The 19,532-nt window shown below is 39.4% G+C and overlaps 1 protein-coding gene and 2 long non-coding RNA genes across 4 annotated transcripts in view; 2 read left to right on the top strand and 1 right to left on the bottom strand.

Annotated features, from left to right (window-relative positions):
- The window catches only part of LOC135388565 (uncharacterized), a 285,782-nt gene that overhangs the window by 51,878 nt on the left and 214,372 nt on the right, over window positions 1-19,532 (top strand). The gene's annotated exons all lie outside the window — the stretch shown is intronic.
- The window catches only part of LOC135388560 (uncharacterized), a 44,967-nt gene that overhangs the window by 21,900 nt on the left and 3,535 nt on the right, over window positions 1-19,532 (bottom strand). Inside the window, exon 1 of one of the 2 annotated variants that reach the window (XM_064618178.1) lies at window positions 1,446-1,476. The exons of the other annotated variant lie outside the window; for it this stretch is intronic. The gene's annotated coding sequence lies outside the window, so the exon portion shown is untranslated. Of the gene's footprint in view, window positions 1-1,445; window positions 1,477-19,532 lie in introns of those variants that run through there. 2 annotated transcript variants of the gene reach the window in all.
- On the top strand, window positions 1,571-4,008 carry LOC135387238 (uncharacterized). The gene is made up of 3 exons (XR_010420968.1): window positions 1,571-1,779; window positions 1,867-1,982; window positions 2,057-4,008. It is a non-coding gene; the product is annotated as an uncharacterized LOC135387238 (long non-coding RNA).

Below are 19,532 nucleotides of genomic sequence, written 5' to 3'. Positions count from 1 at the left end.
CATCAGCTATCAGTGAATGCATTTTTGCAGTGCACGTATTTTTGTCGCGGCTTGTCGCTGCGAAGCGCAAAAGGACGCTCTTTCACTCCCTTATCCATCAATGAATTACGTCCTTACACCAATGAATTACACCAATGAAATACGCCCTTTTGCGCTTCGCCGCGACCAGCCGCAAAAAAAATACGTAAACCGAAACCAATTAATTACTGCAACAAATGACCCGCTTCGGTGGCAGATTTTTCTCTAAAAGGTGTCCACTGAAGGTCCCAAAAGGGGTAGTACCCATTTTAATGCCGACAGCGCCCTGCTTTAGAAGTTACGCTTTTTTACGAAACTCAATTGCATTTTTATTTTAATAATGAGCGCCTCCCACTCATTCACACGGTATGTAGCTTGTACGTGGTATCGGACAGATACTTGTAAAAAAGAAGGCTCGTGGATTGGTGCACCCGTTCGCGAATTATTTAGCCCGGGGATTTAAAGGGACGGTCTCGTACAGATCGAGCGATTCCGAAACTTAGCTGAAATTATATTCAAGAGTGCTACAGAAATACAGTCGCGAAGTTTCAACCAGAACAACGAAGTGGTTTTCGAGAAATTTGAAGGAATATGCCGTGACAGCAGACGACGGAAGTCGCAGCTGGATTCAACTCCCTCTCATGCAACGTCACATGTGACGTGGTTATGGTATTTATGGTGGCAGCTCGCCCATTGGGCGACCGAAGCGCAATGCACAATAGGTGGTTTTCAAGTTGAGAAGTGGCGCTACGCATGCTGGGTCTTCGAACTTCCGGTCCGAAATTGCGCTCAATTGGAGCAAAGCAAAACTTCTACCATCTGGCTTAAAAGACAACCAAGATGAGTTTTCCTGGGAATGCCTGCACACCAAAGAAGTAAGGTACTGTAACGAATACTTCGCACGTGCTTTTCTTGCGACAAAGATAATATTTCGTGACACGTCGTGCATGTTTCGGTTTCGTTCGGCGTGCGCTTCAAAATCGCAATCTTTTGCTACGGGAAATGTTCTGTTACAGTGCGGTCAATTTGACGCTTCAAATAACAAAGATAACAGGCAACATTTCAGATATGGCGCAACAAAATGTGCAGGCAGTATTTTACGGTGCAATCTTCGGCACTCTGACGATAGTACGCATGTAATCGTTTTCTTTTAGTCTGGGAAGAAGCTGTGGCTTTAGTAATATTCTATTCACATTATGAGTTGATAATCTTATCACAGCCACGCACAATTCAACGTGATAAGTACACAGCACGACATTTGGTGACAAGTGCCTACACCCCTTAGTTCAAGTTTCGCTTACGTTGACAACATTTTTCCAAAGGCGCAGGATCCAAGGGTATGCGATACATTATATGTCCATTTTCTGCAGAATTAGTGCATTTACGCCCGTAACATTAGCTTATTTTAGGTTGAAAATCGCACTTACTCTATAAGACTCCAGCAGAACTTCGGACCGGAAGTGTAAATCCACGTGACATTGCAACTTCCCTTACGTCATTTTGACAGGAAGTTGCAAACCACCCATACAGTCGGAGGTGTATGTGCTTGCGCTTGAAAGTTGTCACGCGCGACGCCGTAATGTCTGATAGCAAATTTAGCGATAGTGACGGGTCCCTGTCACTAAGCGGTGAAGATGAGCTCATCGGCGCCGATCGATTGAAGAACCGGGGACGTCGATGAACCTTTAGCTACTGACCCTTTGCAACATCAAAGTGGTTAGCCAGTGAAAGTAGTGGATGATCGGGAATCGATTGACGCGGGTAAGACTCATCCATAAAACCGCACTTTTTTGCGTATATATGTTCCGCTTGATCGTGACACCATTCTAAATTGTACAAACATTGCAGGTGTGTGTGTAGACACTGCTCGCCAATACCAGCATGTGTGTTGTGCGCACAATCCGGAACCTGTTTCGATCAGTCACGTACACATGGGGTTGTATTCTCCTGAAAGGTGTTGTAAGGTTTGTTTTTGTTGCGCAGCTTTTAATTTGCATATAAAAATGTGTGTTTCATGGTACGTTATGCAAAATTTCAGATTTGGTCATATATGTATCAGAACTTGGACAGACTGCAGAAGAAAGCTGCTCTCTCTATCCATTCCCGCAAGCGGCAGGAGGTTGTCAACGTGATAAGTGAAGGCTTTCCATTCATGTCATTACACCTGGAGCAAATGACAAAATCAAGGATAAGCTGATCTACTTCAACGTCTTCAATTACCCCTGGCCTATGAAAAAAAAAGCCCTTTTCAGGACCATCCAACATATCTGCATCAAAGACCATGCTTCTGCATCGAATAAGCTCTTATCATCATGGATGATTATAGTAGTATTTCATATCAAAAATACCTAGACGTGCATTACGAATGTGCAAGATGGATCAGCCGTCTTTTTGCTAATGTTATGGCGGTGTGTTCATGAGCCCATGGCTCAGATTTTGATTGTGTCAGGGGTTGCACACTAAGATGTCCAGCACGTTGAATATAAAAGATTTGGAAACGTTTAAAAACTTTCAAAAATATCAAAAATACCTGGATGTCCATCACAAATTCGTAAGATGGAACAGCGGTTTGCAACTTGTCGACATGTCCTCTGGCTTATTGTTGCTCATGTTACACCGGTGTGTTCATGAGCCCATACTGGCTCAGATTTTGATTGTGTCAGGGGTTGCACACTAAGATGTCCAGCACGTTGAATATAAAAGATTTGGAAATGTTTAAAAACTTTCAAAAATATCAAAAATACCTGGACGTACATGACAAATTTGTAAGATGGAACAGCGGTTTGCAACATGTTTACATGTCGTCTGGCTTATTGTTGCTCATGTTACACCGGTGTGTTCGTGAGCCCATACTGGCTCAGATTTTGATTGTGTCAGGGGTTGCACACTAAGATGTCCAGCACGTTGAATATAAAAGATTTGGAAATGTTTAAAAACTTTCAAAAATATCAAAAATACCTGGACATACATGACAAATTTGTAAGATGGAACAGCGGTTTGCAACATGTTTACATGTCGTCTGCTTTTTGTTGCTCATGTTACACCGGTCTGTTCGTGAGCCCATACTGGCTCAGATTTTGATTGTGTCAGGGGTTGCACACTAAGATGTCCAGCACGTTGAATATAAAAGATTTGGAAATGTTTAAAAACTTTCAAAAATATCAAAAATACCTGGACATACATGACAAATTTGTAAGATGGAACAGCGGTTTGCAACATGTTTACATGTCGTCTGCTTTTTGTTGCTCATGTTACACCGGTCTGTTCGTGAGCCCATACTGGCACAGATTTTGATTGTGTCAGGGGTTGCACACTAAGATGTCCAGCACGTTGAATATAAAAGATTTGGAAATGTTTAAAAACTTTCAAAAATATCAAAAATACCTAGATGTCCATCACAAATTTGTAAGATGGAACAGCAGTTTGCAACATGTTTACATGTCGTCTGGCTTATTGTTGCTCATGTTACACTGGTGTGTTCGTGAGCCCATACTGGCTCACATTTTGATTCGATATCAGGGGTTGCACACTAAGATGTCCAGCACGTTGAATATAAAAGATTTGGAAACGTTTAAAAACTTTCAAAAATATCAAAAATACCTGGATGTCCATCACAAATTCGTAAGATGGAACAGCGGTTTGCAACTTGTCGACATGTCGTCTGGCTTATTGTTGCTCATGTTACACCGGTGTGTTCATGAGCCCATACTGGCTCAGATTTTGATTGTGTCAGGGGTTGCACACTAAGATGTCCAGCACGTTGAATATAAAAGATTTGGAAATGTTTAAAAACTTTCAAAAATATCAAAAATACCTGGACGTACATGACAAATTTGTAAGATGGAACAGCGGTTTGCAACATGTTTACATGTCGTCTGGCTTATTGTTGCTCATGTTACACCGGTGTGTTCGTGAGCCCATACTGGCTCAGATTTTGATTGTGTCAGGGGTTGCACACTAAGATGTCCAGCACGTTGAATATAAAAGATTTGGAAATGTTTAAAAACTTTCAAAAATATCAAAAATACCTGGACGTACATGACAAATTTGTAAGATGGAACAGCGGTTTGCAACATGTTTACATGTCGTCTGCTTTTTGTTGCTCATGTTACACCGGTCTGTTCGTGAGCCCATACTGGCTCAGATTTTGATTGTGTCAGGGGTTGCACACTAAGATGTCCAGCACGTTGAATATAAAAGATTTGGAAATGTTTAAAAACTTTCAAAAATATCAAAAATACCTGGACGTACATGACAAATTTGTAAGATGGAACAGCGGTTTGCAACAGGTTTACATGTCGTCTGGCTTATTGTTGCTCATGTTACACCGGTGTGTTCGTGAGCCCATACTGGCTCAGATTTTGATTGTGTCAGGGGTTGCACACTAAGATGTCCAGCACGTTGAATATAAAAGATTTGGAAATGTTTAAAAACATTCAAAAATATCAAAAATACCTGGATGTACATGACAAATTTGTAAGATGGAACAGCGGTTTGCAACATGTTTACATGTCGTCTGACTTATTGTTGGTCATGTTACACCGGTGTGTTCATGAGCCCATACTGGCTCAGATTTTGATTGTGTCAGGGGTTGCACACTAAGATGTCCAGCACGTTGAATATAAAAGATTTGGAAATGTTTAAAAACTTTCAAAAATATCAAAAATACCTGGACATACATGACAAATTTGTAAGATGGAACAGCGGTTTGCAACATGTTTACATGTCGTCTGCTTTTTGTTGCTCATGTTACACCGGTCTGTTCGTGAGCCCATACTGGCTCAGATTTTGATTGTGTCAGGGGTTGCACACTAAGATGTCCAGCACGTTGAATATAAAAGATTTGGAAATGTTTAAAAACTTTCAAAAATATCAAAAATACCTGGACGTACATGACAAATTTGTAAGATGGAACAGCGGTTTGCAACATGTTTACATGTCGTCTGGCTTATTGTTGCTCATGTTACACCGGTGTGTTCGTGAGCCCATACTGGCTCAGATTTTGATTGTGTCAGGGGTTGCACACTAAGATGTCCAGCACGTTGAATATAAAAGATTTGGAAATGTTTAAAAACTTTCAAAAATATCAAAAATACCTGGACGTACATGACAAATTTGTAAGATGGAACAGCGGTTTGCAACATGTTTACATGTCGTCTGCTTTTTGTTGCTCATGTTACACCGGTCTGTTCGTGAGCCCATACTGGCACAGATTTTGATTGTGTCAGGGGTTGCACACTAAGATGTCCAGCACGTTGAATATAAAAGATTTGGAAATGTTTAAAAACTTTCAAAAATATCAAAAATACCTAGATGTCCATCACAAATTTGTAAGATGGAACAGCGGTTTGCAACATGTTTACATGTCGTCTGGCTTATTGTTGCTCATGTTACACTGGTGTGTTCGTGAGCCCATACTGGCTCACACTTTGATTCGATATCAGGGGTTGCACACTAAGATGTCCAGCACGTTGAATATAAAAGATTTGGAAACGTTTAAAAACTTTCAAAAATATCAAAAATACCTGGATGTCCATCACAAATTCGTAAGATGGAACAGCGGTTTGCAACATGTTTACATGTCGTCTGACTTATTGTTGGTCATGTTACACCGGTGTGTTCATGAGCCCATACTGGCTCAGATTTTGATTGTGTCAGGGGTTGCACACTAAGATGTCCAGCACGTTGAATATAAAAGATTTGGGAATGTTTAAAAACTTTCAAAAATATCAAAAATACCTAGACGTACATGACAAATTTGTAAGATGGAACAGCGGTTTGCAACATGTTTACATGTCGTCTGGCTTATTGTTGCTCATGTTACACCGGTGTGTTCGTGAGCCCATACTGGCTCAGATTTTGATTGTGTCAGGGGTTGCACACTAAGATGTCCAGCACGTTGAATATAAAAGATTTGGAAATGTTTAAAAACTTTCAAAAATATCAAAAATACCTGGACGTACATGACAAATTTGTAAGATGGAACAGCGGTTTGCAACATGTTTACATGTCGTCTGGCTTATTGTTGCTCATGTTACACCGGTGTGTTCGTGAGCCCATACTGGCTCAGATTTTGATTGTGTCAGGGGTTGCACACTAAGATGTCCAGCACGTTGAATATAAAAGATTTGGAAATGTTTAAAAACTTTCAAAAATATAAAAAATACCTGGACGTACATGACAAATTTGTAAGATGGAACAGCGGTTTGCAACATGTTTACATGTCGTCTGCTTTTTGTTGCTCATGTTACACCGGTCTGTTCGTGAGCCCATACTGGCACAGATTTTGATTGTGTCAGGGGTTGCACACTAAGATGTCCAGCACGTTGAATATAAAAGATTTGGAAATGTTTAAAAACTTTCAAAAATATCAAAAATACCTAGATGTCCATCACAAATTTGTAAGATGGAACAGCGGTTTGCAACATGTTTACATGTCGTCTGGCTTATTGTTGCTCATGTTACACTGGTGTGTTCGTGAGCCCATACTGGCTCACACTTTGATTCGATATCAGGGGTTGCACACTAAGATGTCCAGCACGTTGAATATAAAAGATTTGGAAACGTTTAAAAACTTTCAAAAATATCAAAAATACCTGGATGTCCATCACAAATTCGTAAGATGGAACAGCGGTTTGCAACTTGTCGACATGTCCTCTGGCTTATTGTTGCTCATGTTACACCGGTGTGTTCATGAGCCCATACTGGCTCAGATTTTGATTGTGTCAGGGGTTGCACACTAAGATGTCCAGCACGTTGAATATAAAAGATTTGGAAATGTTTAAAAACTTTCAAAAATATCAAAAATACCTGGACGTACATGACAAATTTGTAAGATGGAACAGCGGTTTGCAACATGTTTACATGTCGTCTGGCTTATTGTTGCTCATGTTACACCGGTGTGTTCGTGAGCCCATACTGGCTCAGATTTTGATTGTGTCAGGGGTTGCACACTAAGATGTCCAGCACGTTGAATATAAAAGATTTGGAAATGTTTAAAAACTTTCAAAAATATCAAAAATACCTGGACATACATGACAAATTTGTAAGATGGAACAGCGGTTTGCAACATGTTTACATGTCGTCTGCTTTTTGTTGCTCATGTTACACCGGTCTGTTCGTGAGCCCATACTGGCTCAGATTTTGATTGTGTCAGGGGTTGCACACTAAGATGTCCAGCACGTTGAATATAAAAGATTTGGAAATGTTTAAAAACTTTCAAAAATATCAAAAATACCTGGACATACATGACAAATTTGTAAGATGGAACAGCGGTTTGCAACATGTTTACATGTCGTCTGCTTTTTGTTGCTCATGTTACACCGGTCTGTTCGTGAGCCCATACTGGCACAGATTTTGATTGTGTCAGGGGTTGCACACTAAGATGTCCAGCACGTTGAATATAAAAGATTTGGAAATGTTTAAAAACTTTCAAAAATATCAAAAATACCTAGATGTCCATCACAAATTTGTAAGATGGAACAGCAGTTTGCAACATGTTTACATGTCGTCTGGCTTATTGTTGCTCATGTTACACTGGTGTGTTCGTGAGCCCATACTGGCTCACATTTTGATTCGATATCAGGGGTTGCACACTAAGATGTCCAGCACGTTGAATATAAAAGATTTGGAAACGTTTAAAAACTTTCAAAAATATCAAAAATACCTGGATGTCCATCACAAATTCGTAAGATGGAACAGCGGTTTGCAACTTGTCGACATGTCGTCTGGCTTATTGTTGCTCATGTTACACCGGTGTGTTCATGAGCCCATACTGGCTCAGATTTTGATTGTGTCAGGGGTTGCACACTAAGATGTCCAGCACGTTGAATATAAAAGATTTGGAAATGTTTAAAAACTTTCAAAAATATCAAAAATACCTGGACGTACATGACAAATTTGTAAGATGGAACAGCGGTTTGCAACATGTTTACATGTCGTCTGGCTTATTGTTGCTCATGTTACACCGGTGTGTTCGTGAGCCCATACTGGCTCAGATTTTGATTGTGTCAGGGGTTGCACACTAAGATGTCCAGCACGTTGAATATAAAAGATTTGGAAATGTTTAAAAACTTTCAAAAATATCAAAAATACCTGGACGTACATGACAAATTTGTAAGATGGAACAGCGGTCTGCAACATGTTTACATGTCGTCTGCTTTTTGTTGCTCATGTTACACCGGTCTGTTCGTGAGCCCATACTGGCTCAGATTTTGATTGTGTCAGGGGTTGCACACTAAGATGTCCAGCACGTTGAATATAAAAGATTTGGAAATGTTTAAAAACTTTCAAAGATATCAAAAATACCTGGACGTACATGACAAATTTGTAAGATGGAACAGCGGTTTGCAACAGGTTTACATGTCGTCTGGCTTATTGTTGCTCATGTTACACCGGTGTGTTCGTGAGCCCATACTGGCTCAGATTTTGATTGTGTCAGGGGTTGCACACTAAGATGTCCAGCACGTTGAATATAAAAGATTTGGAAATGTTTAAAAACATTCAAAAATATCAAAAATACCTGGATGTACATGACAAATTTGTAAGATGGAACAGCGGTTTGCAACATGTTTACATGTCGTCTGACTTATTGTTGGTCATGTTACACCGGTGTGTTCATGAGCCCATACTGGCTCAGATTTTGATTGTGTCAGGGGTTGCACACTAAGATGTCCAGCACGTTGAATATAAAAGATTTGGAAATGTTTAAAAACTTTCAAAAATATCAAAAATACCTGGACATACATGACAAATTTGTAAGATGGAACAGCGGTTTGCAACATGTTTACATGTCGTCTGCTTTTTGTTGCTCATGTTACACCGGTCTGTTCGTGAGCCCATACTGGCTCAGATTTTGATTGTGTCAGGGGTTGCACACTAAGATGTCCAGCACGTTGAATATAAAAGATTTGGAAATGTTTAAAAACTTTCAAAAATATCAAAAATACCTGGACGTACATGACAAATTTGTAAGATGGAACAGCGGTTTGCAACATGTTTACATGTCGTCTGGCTTATTGTTGCTCATGTTACACCGGTGTGTTCGTGAGCCCATACTGGCTCAGATTTTGATTGTGTCAGGGGTTGCACACTAAGATGTCCAGCACGTTGAATATAAAAGATTTGGAAATGTTTAAAAACTTTCAAAAATATCAAAAATACCTGGACGTACATGACAAATTTGTAAGATGGAACAGCGGTTTGCAACATGTTTACATGTCGTCTGCTTTTTGTTGCTCATGTTACACCGGTCTGTTCGTGAGCCCATACTGGCACAGATTTTGATTGTGTCAGGGGTTGCACACTAAGATGTCCAGCACGTTGAATATAAAAGATTTGGAAATGTTTAAAAACTTTCAAAAATATCAAAAATACCTAGATGTCCATCACAAATTTGTAAGATGGAACAGCGGTTTGCAACATGTTTACATGTCGTCTGGCTTATTGTTGCTCATGTTACACTGGTGTGTTCGTGAGCCCATACTGGCTCACATTTTGATTCGATATCAGGGGTTGCACACTAAGATGTCCAGCACGTTGAATATAAAAGATTTGGAAACGTTTAAAAACTTTCAAAAATATCAAAAATACCTGGATGTCCATCACAAATTCGTAAGATGGAACAGCGGTTTGCAACTTGTCGACATGTCGTCTGGCTTATTGTTGCTCATGTTACACCGGTGTGTTCATGAGCCCATACTGGCTCAGATTTTGATTGTGTCAGGGGTTGCACACTAAGATGTCCAGCACGTTGAATATAAAAGATTTGGAAATGTTTAAAAACTTTCAAAAATATCAAAAATACCTGGACGTACATGACAAATTTGTAAGATGGAACAGCGGTTTGCAACATGTTTACATGTCGTCTGGCTTATTGTTGCTCATGTTACACCGGTGTGTTCGTGAGCCCATACTGGCTCAGATTTTGATTGTGTCAGGGGTTGCACACTAAGATGTCCAGCACGTTGAATATAAAAGATTTGGAAATGTTTAAAAACTTTCAAAAATATCAAAAATACCTGGATGTCCATCACAAATTCGTAAGATGGAACAGCGGTTTGCAACTTGTCGACATGTCGTCTGGCTTATTGTTGCTCATGTTACACCGGTGTGTTCATGAGCCCATACTGGCTCAGATTTTGATTGTGTCAGGGGTTGCACACTAAGATGTCCAGCACGTTGAATATAAAAGATTTGGAAATGTTTAAAAACTTTCAAAAATATCAAAAATACCTGGACGTACATGACAAATTTGTAAGATGGAACAGCGGTTTGCAACATGTTTACATGTCGTCTGGCTTATTGTTGCTCATGTTACACCGGTGTGTTCGTGAGCCCATACTGGCTCAGATTTTGATTGTGTCAGGGGTTGCACACTAAGATGTCCAGCACGTTGAATATAAAAGATTTGGAAATGTTTAAAAACTTTCAAAAATATCAAAAATACCTGGACGTACATGACAAATTTGTAAGATGGAACAGCGGTTTGCAACATGTTTACATGTCGTCTGCTTTTTGTTGCTCATGTTACACCGGTCTGTTCGTGAGCCCATACTGGCTCAGATTTTGATTGTGTCAGGGGTTGCACACTAAGATGTCCAGCACGTTGAATATAAAAGATTTGGAAATGTTTAAAAACTTTCAAAAATATCAAAAATACCTGGACGTACATGACAAATTTGTAAGATGGAACAGCGGTTTGCAACATGTTTACATGTCGTCTGGCTTATTGTTGCTCATGTTACACCGGTGTGTTCGTGAGCCCATACTGGCTCAGATTTTGATTGTGTCAGGGGTTGCACACTAAGATGTCCAGCACGTTGAATATAAAAGATTTGGAAATGTTTAAAAACTTTCAAAAATATAAAAAATACCTGGACGTACATGACAAATTTGTAAGATGGAACAGCGGTTTGCAACATGTTTACATGTCGTCTGCTTTTTGTTGCTCATGTTACACCGGTCTGTTCGTGAGCCCATACTGGCACAGATTTTGATTGTGTCAGGGGTTGCACACTAAGATGTCCAGCACGTTGAATATAAAAGATTTGGAAATGTTTAAAAACTTTCAAAAATATCAAAAATACCTAGATGTCCATCACAAATTTGTAAGATGGAACAGCGGTTTGCAACATGTTTACATGTCGTCTGGCTTATTGTTGCTCATGTTACACTGGTGTGTTCGTGAGCCCATACTGGCTCACACTTTGATTCGATATCAGGGGTTGCACACTAAGATGTCCAGCACGTTGAATATAAAAGATTTGGAAACGTTTAAAAACTTTCAAAAATATCAAAAATACCTGGATGTCCATCACAAATTCGTAAGATGGAACAGCGGTTTGCAACTTGTCGACATGTCCTCTGGCTTATTGTTGCTCATGTTACACCGGTGTGTTCATGAGCCCATACTGGCTCAGATTTTGATTGTGTCAGGGGTTGCACACTAAGATGTCCAGCACGTTGAATATAAAAGATTTGGAAATGTTTAAAAACTTTCAAAAATATCAAAAATACCTGGACGTACATGACAAATTTGTAAGATGGAACAGCGGTTTGCAACATGTTTACATGTCGTCTGGCTTATTGTTGCTCATGTTACACCGGTGTGTTCGTGAGCCCATACTGGCTCAGATTTTGATTGTGTCAGGGGTTGCACACTAAGATGTCCAGCACGTTGAATATAAAAGATTTGGAAATGTTTAAAAACTTTCAAAAATATCAAAAATACCTGGACATACATGACAAATTTGTAAGATGGAACAGCGGTTTGCAACATGTTTACATGTCGTCTGCTTTTTGTTGCTCATGTTACACCGGTCTGTTCGTGAGCCCATACTGGCTCAGATTTTGATTGTGTCAGGGGTTGCACACTAAGATGTCCAGCACGTTGAATATAAAAGATTTGGAAATGTTTAAAAACTTTCAAAAATATCAAAAATACCTGGACATACATGACAAATTTGTAAGATGGAACAGCGGTTTGCAACATGTTTACATGTCGTCTGCTTTTTGTTGCTCATGTTACACCGGTCTGTTCGTGAGCCCATACTGGCACAGATTTTGATTGTGTCAGGGGTTGCACACTAAGATGTCCAGCACGTTGAATATAAAAGATTTGGAAATGTTTAAAAACTTTCAAAAATATCAAAAATACCTAGATGTCCATCACAAATTTGTAAGATGGAACAGCAGTTTGCAACATGTTTACATGTCGTCTGGCTTATTGTTGCTCATGTTACACTGGTGTGTTCGTGAGCCCATACTGGCTCACATTTTGATTCGATATCAGGGGTTGCACACTAAGATGTCCAGCACGTTGAATATAAAAGATTTGGAAACGTTTAAAAACTTTCAAAAATATCAAAAATACCTGGATGTCCATCACAAATTCGTAAGATGGAACAGCGGTTTGCAACTTGTCGACATGTCGTCTGGCTTATTGTTGCTCATGTTACACCGGTGTGTTCATGAGCCCATACTGGCTCAGATTTTGATTGTGTCAGGGGTTGCACACTAAGATGTCCAGCACGTTGAATATAAAAGATTTGGAAATGTTTAAAAACTTTCAAAAATATCAAAAATACCTGGACGTACATGACAAATTTGTAAGATGGAACAGCGGTTTGCAACATGTTTACATGTCGTCTGGCTTATTGTTGCTCATGTTACACCGGTGTGTTCGTGAGCCCATACTGGCTCAGATTTTGATTGTGTCAGGGGTTGCACACTAAGATGTCCAGCACGTTGAATATAAAAGATTTGGAAATGTTTAAAAACTTTCAAAAATATCAAAAATACCTGGACGTACATGACAAATTTGTAAGATGGAACAGCGGTTTGCAACATGTTTACATGTCGTCTGCTTTTTGTTGCTCATGTTACACCGGTCTGTTCGTGAGCCCATACTGGCTCAGATTTTGATTGTGTCAGGGGTTGCACACTAAGATGTCCAGCACGTTGAATATAAAAGATTTGGAAATGTTTAAAAACTTTCAAAAATATCAAAAATACCTGGACGTACATGACAAATTTGTAAGATGGAACAGCGGTTTGCAACAGGTTTACATGTCGTCTGGCTTATTGTTGCTCATGTTACACCGGTGTGTTCGTGAGCCCATACTGGCTCAGATTTTGATTGTGTCAGGGGTTGCACACTAAGATGTCCAGCACGTTGAATATAAAAGATTTGGAAATGTTTAAAAACATTCAAAAATATCAAAAATACCTGGATGTACATGACAAATTTGTAAGATGGAACAGCGGTTTGCAACATGTTTACATGTCGTCTGACTTATTGTTGGTCATGTTACACCGGTGTGTTCATGAGCCCATACTGGCTCAGATTTTGATTGTGTCAGGGGTTGCACACTAAGATGTCCAGCACGTTGAATATAAAAGATTTGGAAATGTTTAAAAACTTTCAAAAATATCAAAAATACCTGGACATACATGACAAATTTGTAAGATGGAACAGCGGTTTGCAACATGTTTACATGTCGTCTGCTTTTTGTTGCTCATGTTACACCGGTCTGTTCGTGAGCCCATACTGGCTCAGATTTTGATTGTGTCAGGGGTTGCACACTAAGATGTCCAGCACGTTGAATATAAAAGATTTGGAAATGTTTAAAAACTTTCAAAAATATCAAAAATACCTGGACGTACATGACAAATTTGTAAGATGGAACAGCGGTTTGCAACATGTTTACATGTCGTCTGGCTTATTGTTGCTCATGTTACACCGGTGTGTTCGTGAGCCCATACTGGCTCAGATTTTGATTGTGTCAGGGGTTGCACACTAAGATGTCCAGCACGTTGAATATAAAAGATTTGGAAATGTTTAAAAACTTTCAAAAATATCAAAAATACCTGGACGTACATGACAAATTTGTAAGATGGAACAGCGGTTTGCAACATGTTTACATGTCGTCTGCTTTTTGTTGCTCATGTTACACCGGTCTGTTCGTGAGCCCATACTGGCACAGATTTTGATTGTGTCAGGGGTTGCACACTAAGATGTCCAGCACGTTGAATATAAAAGATTTGGAAATGTTTAAAAACTTTCAAAAATATCAAAAATACCTAGATGTCCATCACAAATTTGTAAGATGGAACAGCGGTTTGCAACATGTTTACATGTCGTCTGGCTTATTGTTGCTCATGTTACACTGGTGTGTTCGTGAGCCCATACTGGCTCACATTTTGATTCGATATCAGGGGTTGCACACTAAGATGTCCAGCACGTTGAATATAAAAGATTTGGAAACGTTTAAAAACTTTCAAAAATATCAAAAATACCTGGATGTCCATCACAAATTCGTAAGATGGAACAGCGGTTTGCAACTTGTCGACATGTCGTCTGGCTTATTGTTGCTCATGTTACACCGGTGTGTTCATGAGCCCATACTGGCTCAGATTTTGATTGTGTCAGGGGTTGCACACTAAGATGTCCAGCACGTTGAATATAAAAGATTTGGAAATGTTTAAAAACTTTCAAAAATATCAAAAATACCTGGACGTACATGACAAATTTGTAAGATGGAACAGCGGTTTGCAACATGTTTACATGTCGTCTGGCTTATTGTTGCTCATGTTACACCGGTGTGTTCGTGAGCCCATACTGGCTCAGATTTTGATTGTGTCAGGGGTTGCACACTAAGATGTCCAGCACGTTGAATATAAAAGATTTGGAAATGTTTAAAAACTTTCAAAAATATCAAAAATACCTGGATGTCCATCACAAATTCGTAAGATGGAACAGCGGTTTGCAACTTGTCGACATGTCGTCTGGCTTATTGTTGCTCATGTTACACCGGTGTGTTCATGAGCCCATACTGGCTCAGATTTTGATTGTGTCAGGGGTTGCACACTAAGATGTCCAGCACGTTGAATATAAAAGATTTGGAAATGTTTAAAAACTTTCAAAAATATCAAAAATACCTGGACGTACATGACAAATTTGTAAGATGGAACAGCGGTTTGCAACATGTTTACATGTCGTCTGGCTTATTGTTGCTCATGTTACACCGGTGTGTTCGTGAGCCCATACTGGCTCAGATTTTGATTGTGTCAGGGGTTGCACACTAAGATGTCCAGCACGTTGAATATAAAAGATTTGGAAATGTTTAAAAACTTTCAAAAATATCAAAAATACCTGGACGTACATGACAAATTTGTAAGATGGAACAGCGGTTTGCAACAGGTTTACATGTCGTCTGGCTTATTGTTGCTCATGTTACACCGGTGTGTTCGTGAGCCCATACTGGCTCAGATTTTGATTGTGTCAGGGGTTGCACACTAAGATGTCCAGCACGTTGAATATAAAAGATTTGGAAATGTTTAAAAACATTCAAAAATATCAAAAATACCTGGATGTACATGACAAATTTGTAAGATGGAACAGCGGTTTGCAACATGTTTACATGTCGTCTGACTTATTGTTGGTCATGTTACACCGGTGTGTTCATGAGCCCATACTGGCTCAGATTTTGATTGTGTCAGGGGTTGCACACTAAGATGCCCAGCACGTTGAATATGAAAGATGTGTAAATGTTTAAAAAATATGAAAAATACCTAGACGTGCATGACAAATTTGTAACATGGAACAGCGGTTTGCAACTTGTCGACATGTTGTCTGGCTTATTGTTGCTCATGTTACACCAGTGTGTTCATGAGCCCATACTGGCTCAGATTTTGATTGTGTCAGGGGTTGCACACTAAGATGTCCAGCACGTTGAATATAAAAGATTTGGAAATGTTTAAAAACTATCAAAAATATCAAAAATACCTAGACATCCATGACAAATTTGGAAGATGGAACAGCGGTTTGCAACATGTTTACATGTCGTCTGGCTTTTGCTCATGTCACACCGGTGTGTTCATGAGCCCATATTGGCTCAGATTTTGATTGTGTCAGGGGTTGCACACTAAGATGTCCAGCACGTTGAATATAAAAGATTTGGAAATGTTTAGAAACTTCCAAAATTATGAAAAATACCTAGACGTCCATGACAAATTTGTAAGATGGAACAGCGGTTTGCAACATGTTTACATGTCGTCTGCTTTTTGTTGCTCATGTTACACCGGTCTGTTCGTGAGCCCATACTGGCTCAGATTTTGATTGTGTCAGGGGTTGCACACTAAGATGTCCAGCACGTTGAATATAAAAGATTTGGAAATGTTTAAAAACTTTCAAAAATATCAAAAATACCTGGACGTACATGACAAATTTGTAAGATGGAACAGCGGTTTGCAACATGTTTACATGTCGTCTGGCTTATTGTTGCTCATGTTACACCGGTGTGTTCGTGAGCCCATACTGGCTCAGATTTTGATTGTGTCAGGGGTTGCACACTAAGATGTCCAGCACGTTGAATATAAAAGATTTGGAAATGTTTAAAAACTTTCAAAAATATCAAAAATACCTGGACGTACATGACAAATTTGTAAGATGGAACAGCGGTTTGCAACATGTTTACATGTCGTCTGCTTTTTGTTGCTCATGTTACACCGGTCTGTTCGTGAGCCCATACTGGCACAGATTTTGATTGTGTCAGGGGTTGCACACTAAGATGTCCAGCACGTTGAATATAAAAGATTTGGAAATGTTTAAAAACTTTCAAAAATATCAAAAATACCTAGATGTCCATCACAAATTTGTAAGATGGAACAGCGGTTTGCAACATGTTTACATGTCGTCTGGCTTATTGTTGCTCATGTTACACTGGTGTGTTCGTGAGCCCATACTGGCTCACATTTTGATTCGATATCAGGGGTTGCACACTAAGATGTCCAGCACGTTGAATATAAAAGATTTGGAAACGTTTAAAAACTTTCAAAAATATCAAAAATACCTGGATGTCCATCACAAATTCGTAAGATGGAACAGCGGTTTGCAACTTGTCGACATGTCGTCTGGCTTATTGTTGCTCATGTTACACCGGTGTGTTCATGAGCCCATACTGGCTCAGATTTTGATTGTGTCAGGGGTTGCACACTAAGATGTCCAGCACGTTGAATATAAAAGATTTGGAAATGTTTAAAAACTTTCAAAAATATCAAAAATACCTGGACGTACATGACAAATTTGTAAGATGGAACAGCGGTTTGCAACATGTTTACATGTCGTCTGGCTTATTGTTGCTCATGTTACACCGGTGTGTTCGTGAGCCCATACTGGCTCAGATTTTGATTGTGTCAGGGGTTGCACACTAAGATGTCCAGCACGTTGAATATAAAAGATTTGGAAATGTTTAAAAACTTTCAAAAATATCAAAAATACCTGGACGTACATGACAAATTTGTAAGATGGAACAGCGGTTTGCAACATGTTTACATGTCGTCTGCTTTTTGTTGCTCATGTTACACCGGTCTGTTCGTGAGCCCATACTGGCACAGATTTTGATTGTGTCAGGGGTTGCACACTAAGATGTCCAGCACGTTGAATATAAAAGATTTGGAAATGTTTAAAAACTTTCAAAAATATCAAAAATACCTAGATGTCCATCACAAATTTGTAAGATGGAACAGCGGTTTGCAACATGTTTACATGTCGTCTGGCTTATTGTTGCTCATGTTACACCGGTGTGTTCGTGAGCCCATACTGGCTCAGATTTTGATTGTGTCAGGGGTTGCACACTAAGATGTCCAGCACGTTGAATATAAAAGATTTGGAAATGTTTAAAAACTTTCAAAAATATCAAAAATACCTGGACGTACATGACAAATTTGTAAGATGGAACAGCGGTTTGCAACATGTTTACATGTCGTCTGCTTTTTGTTGCTCATGTTACACCGGTCTGTTCGTGAGCCCATACTGGCTCAGATTTTGATTGTGTCAGGGGTTGCACACTAAGATGTCCAGCACGTTGAATATAAAAGATTTGGAAATGTTTAAAAACTTTCAAAAATATCAAAAATACCTGGACGTACATGACAAATTTGTAAGATGGAACAGCGGTTTGCAACAGGTTTACATGTCGTCTGGCTTATTGTTGCTCATGTTACACCGGTGTGTTCGTGAGCCCATACTGGCTCAGATTTTGATTGTGTCAGGGGTTGCACACTAAGATGTCCAGCACGTTGAATATAAAAGATTTGGAAATGTTTAAAAACATTCAAAAATATCAAAAATACCTGGATGTACATGACAAATTTGTAAGATGGAACAGCGGTTTGCAACATGTTTACATGTCGTCTGACTTATTGTTGGTCATGTTACACCGGTGTGTTCATGAGCCCATACTGGCTCAGATTTTGATTGTGTCAGGGGTTGCACACTAAGATGCCCAGCACGTTGAATATGAAAGATGTGTAAATGTTTAAAAAATATGAAAAATACCTAGACGTGCATGACAAATTTGTAACATGGAACAGCGGTTTGCAACTTGTCGACATGTTGTCTGGCTTATTGTTGCTCATGTTACACCAGTGTGTTCATGAGCCCATACTGGCTCAGATTTTGATTGTGTCAGGGGTTGCACACTAAGATGTCCAGCACGTTGAATATAAAAGATTTGGAAATGTTTAAAAACTATCAAAAATATCGAAAATACCAAGACATCCATGACAAATTTGGAAGATGGAACAGCGGTTTGCAACATGTTTACATGTCGTCTGGCTTTTGCTCATGTCACACCGGTGTGTTCATGAGCCCATACTGGCTCAGATTTTGATTGTGTCAGGGGTTGCACACTAAGATGTCCAGCACGTTGAATATAAAAGATTTGGAAATGTTTAAAAACTATCAAAAATATCAAAAATACCTAGACATCCATGACAAATTTGGAAGATGGAACAGCGGTTTGCAACATGTTTACATGTCGTCTGGCTTTTGCTCATGTCACACCGGTGTGTTCATGAGCCCATATTGGCTCAGATTTTGATTGTGTCAGGGGTTGCACACTAAGATGTCCAGCACGTTGAATATAAAAGATTTGGAAATGTTTAGAAACTTCCAAAATTATGAAAAATACCTAGACGTCCATGACAAATTTGTAAGATGGAACAGCGGTTTGCAACATGTTTACATGTCGTCTGACTTATAGTTGCTCATGTCACACCGGTGTGTTCATGAGCCCATATTGGCTCAGATTTTGATTGTGTCAGGGGTTGCACACTAAGATGTCCAGCACGTTGAATATAAAAGATTTGGAAATGTTTAAAAAATATGAAAAATACCTAGACGTGCATGACAAATTTGTAACATGGAACAGCGGTTTGCAACTTGTCGACATGTCGCCTGGCTTATTGTTGCTCATCTTACACCGGTGTGTTCATGAGCCCATACTGGCTCAGATTTTGATTGTGTCAGGGGTTGCACACTAAGATGTCCAGCACGTTGAATATAAAAGATTTGGAAATGTTTAAAAACTATCAAAAATATCAAAAATACCTAGACATCCATGACAAATTTGGAAGATGGAACAGCGGTTTGCAACATGTTTACATGTCGTCTGGCTTTTGCTCATGTCACACCGGTGTGTTCATGAGCCCATATTGGCTCAGATTTTGAT

This window comes from Ornithodoros turicata, chromosome 3 (assembly GCF_037126465.1).
Source record: "Ornithodoros turicata isolate Travis chromosome 3, ASM3712646v1, whole genome shotgun sequence".
In the NCBI taxonomy this organism is placed as follows: Eukaryota; Metazoa; Arthropoda; class Arachnida; order Ixodida; family Argasidae; genus Ornithodoros; species Ornithodoros turicata.
Note: the sequence above shows the minus strand (reverse complement) of the source record. Positions and strands in the feature narration are given on the sequence as shown.